The following is a 13,040-nucleotide window of genomic DNA, read 5'->3' on the forward strand; positions in this document are numbered from 1 at the left end:
AGGGAAGTGGTTGAGTCACCATCCCTGGAAGTATTTAAAAGACGTGTAGATGAGGCGCTTAGGGACATGATTTAGTGGGCATGGTGGTGTTGGGTTGACGGTTGGACTTTATGATCTCAGAGGTCTTTTCCAACCTTAATGATTCTATGATTCTATGATTCTATGGCAAAAATGGTCTTTTAACATCCTTCTTTGCTTGGACCAGAGAGCTAATACCAGTTACCCATAATAATTCAGGCCTATGATCCAGGCCTCATCCAAGCCACATGTAAATCTTCTCAGTTCTTTCTATTCATCCAACCAGCTGAAAATTAATTGAGGCTTTCAGTGTGTCATACCCTCACTGCTGCAGCGTCCCTTCCTCCAGCACTGGCAAACACAACCTTTCCACTGTTTGCTAAGATAATTTTCTTCTTCTGTCTTTTAGATTGTTTCACCACCTCTTTGAATCCCAAATGTCTTCTTTGTCATGTTAAACACACACAACTTGCTTTGACTTTCAAGGTCCTTTGCAGACTTCTTTCTCCTGACCTATTAGCTGAAACTGGGAATCAAAGTGCTAGCTCTTGTCTCTGATCAGCAAGTGTCTATGTTTTCAAGCAAGCATGAATTTAGGCATCCCTTCATGCTTAGGGGAAGCTCTACAAAAACCACTCAGAAAACTCCTTAAAACTGTCCTTTTCCATGATGCCTTCAAAAATAAGCCCGGTAGACTTCTATTTTCTGATTCCACAGCCTACTCTGATGGCTAACACTGTCCATTGTCTTCTTTCATGTCTTCATTGTCTCTCATTTTAAACATACCATGATTTGATGGGTTTTTTTTAGATAAGGAATTATCTTCTTTTTCCCTGTGATTCCACATAGTTTAACACAACAGCTTTTTGGTCCATGACTAGGCTTTTATGCTATGTCTAGATTAGCAAGTAGTGTGAACCAGTAGGAGCTGATATGGCCAGCAGAATGATTGTTGCTGGGGACCTGACATCCATGCTATAAACATTTCATGAGTCCACTAGCTGCCCTCCTGGAGGGCAGGTTCACTTCCAGTTCACTTTCACCTAAAACTGCTCCACAATCACAGCCAAAGCACATTCCCAGTAAATGGGAATGGCATGGAGATTCATTTAAAAATTACATTCCTGATCTGAAGTACACAACTAATGTAGGCACATCCTTAATGTCACAGGAAAAAGACAAAAAGTATGTTACTGTCTATACATGTGGAAAGTTGGCTGCTCAGTCATGAGGGTCTATTCTTTTGGGATGATTATTCTCTCACATATCAATTTGTGTTGCTAAATAATGCGCTGAATAAATGGGGAATTTTGGGAAGATAGCAGAAGCTACACTGCTTATTAATTCTACAATAAAGTACTTTTGAATAAACTACTGGAAGCATAGTCCACTCATACACAAATATTGTTCTAATGTCTGGATTAGTTGAAGAGTACCTGCAATCCTCATATTTTGAAGTTTTTCTATAGTATCAGCATCTTTATATTTGAATCATGTCTCAGAGCTCCTTCACTAGCAGACTTTAAACATTTGGGGAACCATAAGCCAGCACGTAATTGGAATACATAATAAAGGAACAGAGTTTTAATGAATAGAAGTATCATTTTGTTCTTTGCAGTAGGCTTTTTTGTAATAATGTCAAATCTCAATGAGTAAAAATGACTCTGAATCTCTCTGGTGCTGATGTTTGGAAGTTGACTTAAGCACTTCTAGGCTTGTGTCAGATGTCGTAACAGAAAACCTTACCTAACCTACAGAGATCCCAAGTGGGATTGTTACCCTAATCATTGTCAGGCACCTCTGAGAATCCCTAGTTCTAAGGGAAGAGTGCTCCCCTATGGCAACAGCATAAATCTGTGGTATATCAGATGTGCAAAATGGTCTTACTCCCTGACATTCTGGGCTTTTGTCAATGCTTTTGAAGCTGTGATTAGTAAGTTCCCTAAGGGGAACTATTTTAATCCTGAATGGTTTTTCAGCGGCCTTTACTAAAATAAAGAAATAAAAGGAATCATGTTCACATATTTTATCAGAAAATCCTGCAGACCATTATCTGAAAGCCAGCAGCAACACTTCACAATAGCAAAGTTGATGGCAAAAATAAAAATTTAAGCTTACAGAATCATAAAGGTCTCTATTAGGTGGGCTGACAACCTGGTCCTTCTTCCTTCCATACAGTGTTCTCAGTAATTACAATATCCTTAAGTTATACAACTCTCTGTTCAGTTAACAAAGACTAATATTTCAGTCCACACCCTGTTAGAATTATAGATCTCCTTGAATGTTTGGATATCTGAAATAGCACTCCTGCTACTGATGGTGTGGATAGAAAATCTGACCAAATATGGCACTGGTTTTTGGGCCATAACCACGTGCTTTGCTTTGCTATCAGACTGGACCACACTGGACACTATCTGCAGCTGCTCATACCCTATTCAAGGATATATACAAATTAGCCTTTGAGAATCACCTCTTGGAGAGGGGAAGAAACAAGTTTTAATTTTGCTTTGGGATATGTACCATTTGTTGCAAGGTCACTTCTGTGTCTTAGGAGTTGAGGCCATGAATTTCCATCTTGGTGAAAAAACTCTTATCATCCTGTGCTCAGGCATGCACGATCAGAGCTGTTCTTCGGTCAGAGGCCAAAAGCTGTCCGTTTGAAGTTCTAAAGTCCTTGTCAGGTTTCTGATTCATGAGAAGTACAATACTTACTGTAAAACTTACAGTGAAACAGAGTTAAATGCTCTCCTGAACGCACATGGCAAGTTTATGGTATGAGGGAGAGAGAAAAGAGCTTGAACTCAGATGAAAACATTGGGTCTTTATATCAGTGATAGTTCACAGGCTGTTGAGCAGCATTTGATTTGTCAGAAATTCAAGTGTGGCCTCCATGCCAAGGTTCAACACTTAATATACATGCTGCTAGATAATCTAAAGCCTAGTCTGTGAAAAGAAGTAAAGCAGAAGACTCTGCTGAGACTGATATATCCATTCTCTCATTCTCCAGTGTTATGTGTATACCATGGTTTGTAGGGTCAAGAAAGTTGTCTGCCTCTTCTCTCAAGTAGAACAATTTCATAGGTTGATGGTAACCAGAAAATCAACAAGACTTCCCAAAAAAACTTTTTGTCTGCTTCCTAGTCCATGTCCTAGTTTACTGGATGTATCCACATTGATAGTGTACCTTCCTTCATCATTCTGATACTCCCAATGATCACCCATTTTGAAAGTAAATGCATTCTTAATTTTGGAAAGCCACAAAACTGATCTAATCATTCACTGTGAACTGCAGTAATTGCAATATGCAATTGCAATATGCCATATGCCATAATCCTTGGAATATTGTCCACTGCAGAAAATCCTGGGGCTAGAGCTTTCTGAATGTTTCCTGTGGAGTCTCACCAACATGGTTCCACAGATCTCTGCTGCCATTCTCTGCATCTTCCTTACATAGAGAATCACAAACTCTACACAATACTCAGCCCCACTACTGAAGAGTAGAACAAGTACACTGGCATTAAGAGAAGTAAACCCAGAAAAAAAACCCCACCATCTACGTAGACGTTTTCCCACAGGAATATAAGGCAAGAATGCAGCTCTAATTAACCATCTAAATGCACAAGACTCTCTGCCTCATCATAAAACATGTGTGTTTCAGACAGCCACATGCACCGTGCAACTAGGGGACCATCTCATCTATTTACCTAAGTATGAGTGTTAATCCAAGATGCCCTGTGCCTTCATGTGGGATCACTAAGTCTCTGTCTCACTGTAGCACATGAAGAATGAAAGCCACAGCCTTCTCTCTTCTCAAAGGAGTTGATTTGCTCAGGTTCCCTCCAGTGTTCTTTAATTGGTCCCATGCCTTCGGTATGGCTATGACACTGTTTACCAATGCAGTACACTCCTGGTTCTCAGGAAATGGAATTTGACCCCTTCATGGTTTAGGAGTCCTCACCACGTTCACCGACCAGCAATGAATTCTGCCTTTAGATCAGTTCTGCACATCTCGCTGTGATCACCTGTACCTGTTTGCTATCTGCCCAGCCTTCACCAGCTCTTCCCGGAGACCTTCCACCCATGCAGTTCTTCATCGCCCTCCTTCTTGCATGAGCAGCAGGATCTACTTCTCCCTACAATTAGTTGTAGTTTCAGTCAAAATGCTATCCCACATTAACAAAAAACAGTAACAGAATGTGTATTTATATAGCACGTCTTTTGTGTATATATTGATATACATACATATATATACATGTATATAGATAGTCAGCTATAAAAACACAGAGGCATAGGTCTATTCAAGGGGAAAATGGCTTTGAGGCAAGGGAGTGAAACATTATCCAAAACAAGCCAGACTTCAGCACGTTCCGTTAGAGGCATGATGCATCCTCTAATGACCATGACTAGGGATTAGCTGCGTGTCCTTTGGGAAGGATGGCTTTCCCCAGCTGACAGACTGGAGAGTTCAGCCCCAGTGAGCCGTCACTGCTGCCACACGGCTGGTGGACAGGGCAGAATGTCTGTGCCAATCATTTCTTATGATCCCCAATATTCCCCACAGGACACTTTATTACAAGGAGCAGAAAAACGCATGGCAGCCTGATTCTAGCCGTAAGGACTATTTTTGATGAAACGATGTCATAGACAACCTCTCCTTTTTCTTTCAGCAAAACAATACAAAAACCAGAATTTTGGGAGTGGTTAGCAAGTCATATTTTGCAGTGTTGCTTCAGACATTACTGTAGAGTCACATTTGTTTAAATTTTCAAGATTCCTTCACCGTGAGGAGAAATTTGAACTTTTTTTTCTTTTTTTTTAAATCTGAATCTTGGGCAAAACAATTCAGAATTCTTCTTATGGTCTTAACAGCCATGCATATAGTCTATAAAATACTGTCTTATTTAATATAAAAGAAGGGGTGTAAAGATCTGTCCACTTTTGTATAGATGACTCTAATGAAATTTCCAAGGCATAAATTTGGATATTATAGAATAAATATAGAATAAATTAATCAAATGTAGTCCTGATCTAAAGCAGATTTGACGAGTCTAAATTCTTCAGAAATATCCATCACCTGAATGATTTTGACTCTGTACTCTTTGAGACCTGTATCTGTTTGCTTTTTTTATATAAAATTTTAGATTGATATCTACCTCCTCTTGCCTGCCTCAGAGACCTTCATAAAGTGAGACTGCTAATTGATCGTTTCCTGCTGCATACAGGTAACCTAAGGATAACTTCTCTGATCAGCATGATGCTGGGACTAGAGAAGAGATTCCCAATAATCATGAGAAAATGGACTTCCCACATGTTTACCATGGATACCTTTTAGTCTAACCAAGTTTAGACAGGCAGATCTTACCTAAAATTGATGGTAATTCATCTTCATTGTTGATGAGCATAATCCTGTCTCTGGTGCTACGTCAGCTGCGATTTCATTCCACACGCACCTTCTTACTCATGTTCAAGACTGCCAGTGACATGGACGCAGGTACAGCCATCCCTTTAAAATGTTTCAAGTTTCACGAAGACTCACAGCACCACAGAGCTATGCTGAGTCGAATTATTTTTGACATCTGCAGCAGATGAAAAGTAACTTGGAGAAGAGGCTGTCAATGAGCTGTGCAATGTGGCTGCATGTCTCAGGTCTGCACTTCTGTTTCAGAGGGACTGCTCCTAATTAGCACTGGTATCACCAAGTATAGTTAGGCATACATGGTATGTAAAGTCAAATATAGTAGTAACTCATTGTTTTCTATCCCACCCAGATGAAAATTTGATGTCTTCCCTTTTTACCAGATATTTCTGAACCCAGGGATCTCTGCTCTCACTGTGCATAGAACTAAACTGCACGCTGGAAATGTGCAGGTAGAAGTGAGATGTGTGGGATGTTATTACTACAGTGACCTGCAGTGACCTCAATTCAGTCATACCAGTGATTAATTTTTCTTGTTCTTACAGAAAGCTGCAAGCTAAAAGCAAGGGGGAACCTCTGTAAAATAACAATGAAGAGAGAAAAGTAAATTGCATCAGATGTGAACACATTCTAAATGCTGACTCACAGCACCCCACACTTCCTCCCTGGCTGCCTTCAAAACTCTCCTTAATCTCCTCCTACTTTCAGCTTACAGCTCAATTTAAGTGTCCCTGAAGTGCCCCCCCCCATTCCTTGGCTTTTTGTTTTCCCTCTGCTCCTACACTTTCCATTTTTTTCCAATGCCTGCTGAACCATTGTTTTCTCTATCTGCCATCATTACTTCAGACAGTCCCTTAAACATTGGAAGGGGTCTGTAAACCAACCGCCAAGACCCACATCCACACACGTCCTCCTATCTGCAACTGAGTCAACACAGTCCTGAGCCTAATTCAGTCTACCTTTTACTAATTACAAATACAGATGTTATGAAACCAACTGCATGAAAAAGTCAAATGACATTTTCTTTAGAAAGATTATCTCGACTTTATGTTTAAAAGTTAATAAATATGGCTCTAGAGGATGAGGCTTACCTCAGCTTCATTTACAGAACCCAGACAGCTCCTTTGCAAAGTGTGACTGGGAAACCACCATATCATTAAAAAAACCCTGAGATTACAGGTTCCAGATTTGCAATATCATAAATTGCAAGAAAGATAAAGCCTGCTCTAAGCTCCAAGATATGCAACTTAGTTTAACAAAGCACATTATTAAATAACTTATATTGTAATTCACAGCAAATTACACATTTCAGAAAAACCATTTTTGCTTCAAAATTCCTTTTTCTAATGAAGCAAACAGATATATACTGCAGAATTGACCAGAGAAAAACAAGTAGAAGGTAGAAGCGTGTTTATAGTATTGTTTTCTCATATTTTCACGCATTTCCTTCAGGAAATGGCCATTTTCACCTGAAGGCAGGAAGCACTGGGTATTCTATCAGAACCCTGTCCTGCATAGTCAATGATGTTCTGTGACTTGCATTCCCATTCAGAATAACATCAGTTACCAGATACAGAATACTTCCTGATGTTGTTTTGGATATTTACTTAGAAGTTTATGAGAAAAAGAAATCTTTATGGATTAAACCTTCCTCTGAAGTATAAAGCACAATCCAGCAGCATGTTCTTATCCCTACAGCTAACACTGTGTTGGGTACTGGTGGTCAAACACAAAGCTATGCTTTGAACTGTCCTGGAACGACCCAGCTGGGAAAAAATTACATTTAATCAAGTATTTTAAAAAAAAAAATGTTTTTAAACATAGGCTTTATTGATGCAAGTCATCCATCCAAGTAAGTGAAAGTATGTACGTGTAAGACAATCTGTGTCAAAGTCAGCAATAGGTGCATGCAATGTAAACGGATGTTAATTCATCTGAATCATTTCACAATGTGGCTACAAATGAAAAGTGCAAACACAAACAGCACAATGCAATCTATTTGGGAAATTAGTTGGGAAATACTAACGATGACTAAATGAAATCTCCCAGCCAAAACACTACCTATTTGAAGGAAGAAAGCAAAGTGAGGACACGGTCCAGAAACTTTCACAGTGGGGAACCTGGAGACAGGGAGCATAACCCCTGTCTCATCACCAAGCTCAGCAACATCCTTCTGCCCTAGAACATGGCAGCTATGACTCCAGCCACTGCCAGAGCAGCAGCTGCTTTATATTTCCAGAGCTCAGTGTAAATTACCATTCAGCTTAATGGTTTTAGATACAGACTGAACTTTTCCACTGTGCAGTCAACTTGCCAAGGAGTTGATTCATAGGACATTACAAGAAAGCCGTTGTCAGAATAGGGTGATGTCCTGGTTTCGGCTGGGATAGGGTTAAATTTCTTCCTAGTGCTGTGTTTTGGATTTAGTACGAGAATGTTGATAACACACTGATGTTTTCAGCTGTTGCTAAGTGCCCTCCTAGTCCAAGGACAGCTCCCATGCCTACTGACTGAACTAGGTACACAAGATGGGAGGGAACATAATCAGGACAGCCAGCCCAGCTGGCCAATGGGATATTCCATACCATGTGACGTCATGCTCAGTATATGAAGGGTAGGTGTGATCCAGGAAGTACCGATCGCTACTTGGTTATCGGTCAGCGCGGGTGGTGAGCAATTGCATTGTGCATCACTCATTTTGTATATTCTATCATTATTTATTATCATTATTTTCCCTTTTCTGTTCTATTAAACTGTCTTTATCTCAACCCACGAGTTTTTCTCACTCTTACCCTTCAGATTCTCTCCCCGTCCCACTGGGGGGGCAGGGGGAGTGAGTGAGCGGCTGCGTGGTATTTGGCTGCCTGCCAGGTTAAACCACGACAGTCCTTTTTTGGCGCCCAACGTGGGGCTCGAAGGGTTGAGATAACGATAGATCTGACCAAAGTGTGTTAAGGCAAAATTGTCATAAGCATCCATTATATTGATTGGTCACAATGTTGATGTATTGGCTGTCAAAGTTGTGGGGCTGGCTCTCAATGTTGGGTCATGTAATACCTTGCTTGCAGTATGTGTTCCCTTTTGTGCTGTTTATCATCAGTCGGAACTGGGCCAAGATTATCATTTTGTTGCTGTTTTATGAGGTGATAAAATCATTGGTCGTAAGTCTAATCTGGTATCTGTACTCGGCACTGCCGTCATTTCTGTACCTCGGGAACCACCTCTTAGAAATTATTGGTAATTGCACATGTTCCTCCTCGGAGAATGAATTTAAGGGGGAGACGGGATGGGACACTCTCTCCCACTTGTTCATCTTCCCTTCCATATCGTCAGAAACTCCTTTTTCTTCTATTCTCTTCACAAAAATGTCCACAATATTCCCTGAGAATTTTGAATATCCTTGGGATGTTCAAACAAGCATGTTCATATTGCTATGTCTCCTGAATGTGGTTCAGGCCTTGTTTAGGGTTAAACAACTATTCAGGAATACTGTCCAGAGATCAACCCTCAGGAACAAGAAAAGAGGGAGGGCAAGCAGCGGTGCCTCATCAGGGTGGGTGGAGCAGCGAGTCTCGGGGGCGGCTACAGACACGGTGGCTACTCAAAACCCCACGACAGGCACTGTGGCTACTCCAACCCCCACGACAACCCCTGTGGCTACTCAAACCCCGGCAACAGTCACCGTAGCTTCTCCAACCCCTGCAACAGGCACTGCAGCCACTCAAACTCCGGCAACAGGCACTACAGTTACTGCAGCCCCCGCGACAGGCACTGCAGCTACCCAAACCCCAGCAACAGGCACTACAGCTGAACCAGAGGACCAACCCTTGCTGGTATCCGTTGCCCCTGTACAGAAGAGGAAATCTTGGAAGCGGAGATCAGGTCGTTTAGAAAGGGATGATGAAAGAGCAGGGACATCATGAGGAGAGGAGGAGGAAGAGGAAGAACTCATAAATGAGACGGAAACCACCTGATCCCTATCCCTGAGTGAGCTGCGAGATATGCGGAAAGATTTCAGCCGTCGTCCAGGCGAGCATATTGTTACCTGGCTGCTCCGATGCTGGGATAATGGGGCCAGTAGCCTGGAATTAGAAGGGAAAGAAGCCAAACAGCTGGGATCCCTTGCTAGGGAAGGAGGCATTGACAAAGCAATTGGAAAAGGGACACAGGTCCTCAGCCTCTGGAGGCAACTGCTGTCAGGCGTGAAGGAAAGGTATCCCTTCAAGGAAGATGTTATATATCGCCTAGGCAAATGGACCACTATGGAGAGAGGTATCCAGTACCTGAGAGAACTAGGCGTGCTGGAGGTGGTTTATAGTGACCTGGACAACAACCAAACACCCAAAGATCCAGATGACGTCCAGTGCACGCGACCCATGTGGCGGAAGTTGGTACGGAGCGCACCAGCATCGTATGCCAGTTCGTTGGCAGTACTGTGCTGGGCAGAGGAAGAAGCACCAACGGTGGATGTCTTAGTTAGCAGACTTCGGGATTTCGAAGAAACTGTCTCCTCCTCCCTTGTCTCAGCTGTGGAGAAGCTGTCCTGGAAGGTCCAGCAACTCGAAGAGGGTATGTCCTATTCCCCACCTGTACGGACCAGTATCTCAGCCATTAGGAGTCAGCGTTTTTCTTCTCAAGAGAGAGGATATAGAAGGTACACACCACGGGGCACCCTGTGGTTTTACCTGCGTGACCATGGAGAGGACATGAGGCAGTGGGATGGAAAACCTACCTTGACCCTAGAGGCACGTGTACGTGAGTTGCAAGGAAAAACAATCACACAAGGGGGTTCTCTCAGGAAAAATGCTGCTCCAGTTTTCAGGAAAACCCTGTCTCACGACGGTCCAGTTTCCAGTGAACAGTTCCCCAGACAGAGTAGAAGGGCTGATCTTACTTTGGACTGTAATGAAGGAATTCTTGACTCACGTTTGCAAGAAGTGAGAAGCGGATACTATGACCAGAACTAGAGGGGCCCTGCCTCCAGCCAGGTGGAGGAAAGGGACAACCGAGTTTACTGGACTGTGTGGATTCGATGGCCTGGCACATCAGACCCACAGGAGTATAAGGCTCTCGTAGACACCGGTGCACAGTGCACCCTGATGCCATCAAGCTATAAAGGGGCAGAACCCATTTGTATTTCTGGAGTGACAGGGGGATCCCAAGAGTTAACTGTATTGGAGGCCGAAGTGAGCCTAACCGGGAACGAGTGGCAGAAGCACCCCATTGTGACTGGCCCAGGGGCTCCGTGCATCCTTGGCATAGACTACCTCAGGAGAGGGTATTTCAAGGACCCAAAAGGGTACCGGTGGGCTTTTGGTATAGCTGCCCTGGAGACAGAGGAGATTAAACAGCTGTCCACCTTGCCTGGTCTCTCAGAGGACCCTTCTGTTGTGGGGTTGTTGAGGGTTGAAGAACAACAGGTACCAATCGCTACCACAACAGTGCACCGGCGACAATATCGCACCAATCGAGATTCCCTGATCCCTATCCATGAGCTGATTCGTCGACTGGAGAGCCAAGGAGTGATCAGCAAGACTCGCTCACCCTTCAACAGTCCCATATGGCCAGTGCGAAAGTCTAATGGAGAGTGGAGGCTAACAGTAGACTACCGTGGCCTGAATGAAGTCACGCCGCCACTGAGTGCTGCCGTGCTGGACATGCTAGAACTTCAATACGAACTGGAGTCAAAGGCAGCCAAGTGGTACGCCACAATTGACATTGCTAATGCCTTCTTCTCCATCCCTTTGGCGGCAGAGTGCAGGCCACAGTTTGCTTTCACTTGGAGGGGCGTCCAGTACACCTGGAACCGACTGCCCCAGGGGTGGAAACACAGCCCTGCCATTTGCCATGGACTGATCCACACCGCACTGGAACAGGGTGAGGCTCCAGAACACCTGTAATACATTGATGACATCATCGTGTGGGGCAACACAGCAGAAGAAGTTTTTGAGAAAGGGGAGAGAATAATTCAAATCCTTCTGAAGGCCGGTTTTGCCATAAAACAAAGTAAGGTCAAGGGACCTGCACAGGAGATCCAGTTTTTAGGAATAAAATGGCAAGATGGACGTCGTCAGATCCCAATGGATGTGATCAACAAAATAACAGCCATGTCCCCACCAACTAGCAAAAGGGAAACACAAGCTTTCTTAGGCGTTGTGGGTTTTTGGAGAATGCATATTCCAAATTACAGCCTGATTGTAAGCCCCCTCTATCAAGTGACTCTGAAGAAGAACGATTTCAAATGGGGCCCTGAGCAACAACAAGCCTTTGAACAAATTAAACAGGAGATAGTTCATGCAGTAGCCCTTGGGCCAGTCCGGGCAGGACAAGATGTGAAGAATGTGCTCTACACCGCAGCCGGGGAGAATGGCCCTACCTGGAGCCTCTGGCAGAAAGCACCAGGGGAGACTCGAGGTCGACCCTTAGGGTTCTGGAGTCGGGGATACAGAGGATCCGAGGCCCACTACACTCCAACTGAGAAGGAGATATTGGCAGCATATGAAGGGGTTCGAGCTGCTTCGGAAGTGGTTGGTACTGAAGCACAGCTCCTCCTGGCACCCCGACTGCCGGTGCTGGGCTGGATGTTCAAAGGGAGGGTCCCCTCTACACATCATGCAACTGATGCTACGTGGAGTAAGTGGGTCGCACTGATCACACAACGGGCCCGAATAGGAAACCCCAGTCGCCCAGGAATCTTGGAGGTGATCACGAACTGGCCAGAAGGCAAAGATTTTGGAATATCCCCAGAGGAGGAGGTGACACGTGCTGAAGAGGCCCCACTGTATACCAAACTACCAGAAAACGAGAAGCAATATGCCCTGTTCACTGATGGGTCCTGTTGCCTTGTGGGAAAGCATTGGAGGTGGAAAGCTGCTGTATGGAGTCCTATACGCCAAGTTGCAGAAACTGCTGAAGGAGAAGGTGAATCGAGACAGTTTGCAGAGGTGAAAGCCATCCAGCTGGCCTTGGACATTGCCGAACGAGAAAAATGGCCAGTGCTTTATCTCTATACTGACTCATGGATGGTGGCAAATGCCCTGTGGGGGTGGTTGCAGCAGTGGAAGCAGAACAACTGGCAGCGCAGAGGTAAACCCATCTGGGCTGCCGCGTTGTGGCAAGATATTGCTGCCCGGGTAGAGAACCTGGTTGTAAAAGTACGTCACGTAGATGCTCACGTGCCCGAGTCGGGCCACTGAAGAACATCAAAACAACCAGCAGGTGGACCAGGCTGCTAAGATTGAAGTGGCTCAGGTGGATCTGGACTGGCAACATAAGGGTGAATTATTTATAGCTCGGTGGGCCCATGACGCATCAGGCCATCAAGGAAGAGATGCAACATATAGATGGGCTCGTGATCGAGGGGTGGACTTAACCATGGACGCTATTGCACAGGTTATCCATGAATGTGAAACGTGCGCTGCAATCAAACAAGCCAAGCGAGTAAAGCCTCTTTGGTATGGGGGACGATGGTTGAAATACAAGTATGGGGAGGCCTGGCAGATTGATTATATCACACTCCCACAAACCCACCATGGCAAGCGCTATGTGCTCACCATGGTGGAAGCAACAACCGGCTGGCTGGAAACATACCCTGTGCCCCATGCCA

The sequence above is a fragment of the Calonectris borealis genome, chromosome 2, assembly GCF_964195595.1.
Source record: "Calonectris borealis chromosome 2, bCalBor7.hap1.2, whole genome shotgun sequence".
Lineage (NCBI taxonomy): Eukaryota > Metazoa > Chordata > Aves > Procellariiformes > Procellariidae > Calonectris > Calonectris borealis.